General features: G+C 43.6%; 1 pseudogene across 1 annotated transcript; it reads left to right on the forward strand.

Moving 5' to 3' along the window:
- Nucleotides 1-409: 409 nt before the first annotated feature.
- On the forward strand, nt 410-1,095 carry LOC308438325 (platelet-activating factor acetylhydrolase IB subunit alpha2-like; annotated as a pseudogene). Its single transcript has one exon. The product of its transcript is annotated as a platelet-activating factor acetylhydrolase IB subunit alpha2-like (transcript).
- The last annotated feature ends 818 nt before the right edge of the window (nt 1,096-1,913 follow it).

Raw genomic sequence — 1,913 nt, forward strand, 5'->3', positions numbered from 1 at the left:
CTAGGTGAAGAAAAACTTAAATCCAGGTGTGGTAGTACACACCTTTAATCCCAGGAGACAAGCATACAGATCTCTAAATTCAAGGTCAATCTACGGAGCAAGATCCGGGACAGCCAAGTTTAGGTAGTGAAGGAGTTAGAAAAGAGTAAGCTAGTGATAATGTAATAGTGGGTGGGGGGCATTTCCAGCTCATGCAAGCAGCAGAACTCAGCAGCTTTGGCATCTGTCTCTGGCTTTATATTCAAGGGGAGGAGACTACAGGAAAGGGATCAAGAACTGTAGATGTGGAGGCTCTGCTGGTTGGTGCTGGGGCCCCCCAGGAGGGGACACAAGCCATGTTGGGATCAAGCGAGTGATTAAAGTGCGACACCCGCTGAGGGTCTGCAGGGACCCTCTGCCTCTGTATAGAATGAGCCAAGGAGACTCCAACCCAGCAGCTATTCCACATGCAGCAGAAGATATTCAAAGAGAAGACAGGTAGATGTCTTAGCATAATAAGTTGGTTCTGGACTGTAAAGACAAGGAGCCGGATGTGCTGTTTGTGGGAGACTTCATGGTACAGTTAATGCAGCAGTATGAGATGTGGTGAGAGCTGTTTTCCCCCCTCCATGCTCTTAATTTTGGAATTGGGGGAGACACAACACGACACGTTTTATGGAGACTAGAGAATGGAAAACTGGAGAACATGAAGCCTCAGGTCACTGTTGTCTGGGTAGGAACAAACAACCGTGAAAATACAGCAGAAGTGGCAGATGGGATTGAGGTTATTGTACAACTTATAAACACGAGGCAGCCACAGGCCGAGGTCATTGTACTGGGTCTATTACCTCGAGGTGAGAAGTCCAACCCTTTAAGACAAAGCAATGCCAAGTGAACCAGCTTCTCAAGGTTTCCCTGCCCAAGCTTGCTAATGTGCAGCTCCTAGATATAGATGGGGGCTTCGTGCACTCAGATGGTGCCATCTCCTGCCACGATGTGTTTGATTTTCTTCATCTCACAGTAGGGAGCTATGCAAAGATCTGCAAACCCCTCCATGAACTGATCATGCAGTTGCTGGAGGAAACACCGGAGGAGAAGCAAACCACCATTGCTTGACTGGTCCCATCAGTGTTAACAGCATCCCAGCTTCCTCAGTCAGACCACTGGCACTACAGAATCCTTTCTTAAGGCACTTCGCATTGTACAATGTTCCTGGATGCTGGTATGTTTGAAGGAGGGATTTAAATTGGTCCTGTATATAAAGGTTCATTTGAAACCAGAAGGGGATTTTTAGTTGTTTATGACACATTTGTAGAATTATCACTGTTTTCCTCAGGCAACATCAAGCAAGAATACAGTATGAAGATTCTTTTCTTGGCCCTTTTTTCTATGGATTATGTCATGTGTGATACTTATCACATCTATTTGGCTTTAAACTTATTTTTGGTCCAGTTTTAAGGTTCATTAGTTAGTATGTTGTGTTGTTTTTGCTTGATACATGTATCCTCAGTATTTTTATTAACATATAGCATCAGATTAAACATGCTTGTCACTCCAATATGGGGGATGCTATAGTTATAAATGAGTTTGTTCCTCTCAATCTTAAGCAGTGAAAACAAGGTCTGGGGACTGTGGGACATTGTTTTTATTGCTGCTGAATATTATGTCTGTAATAGACCTGTGCATGCAGCCTTTCCTCTGCTTCCCCTTCATCTCTTCACAGGTGGGTTATTTACATTACAAACCTTTACCTCATTTTTGATTTAGAACTTGATCTTACTAATGTATAATTCACCTGTGTGGTGTTCTGTAATGTAGGGTCTGTGTAGAGTTCTCTGTGTGTCTCTCCAGAGTTCTGCTTGTCATTCCCCACCCCCCAAAAAAGAACTACAGATGCAAACATCACCAACAGAATACAAGAAATAGAAGAGAGA

The sequence above is a fragment of the Micromys minutus genome (assembly GCF_963924665.1).
Source record: "Micromys minutus genome assembly, chromosome: 1".
NCBI lineage: Eukaryota > Metazoa > Chordata > Mammalia > Rodentia > Muridae > Micromys > Micromys minutus.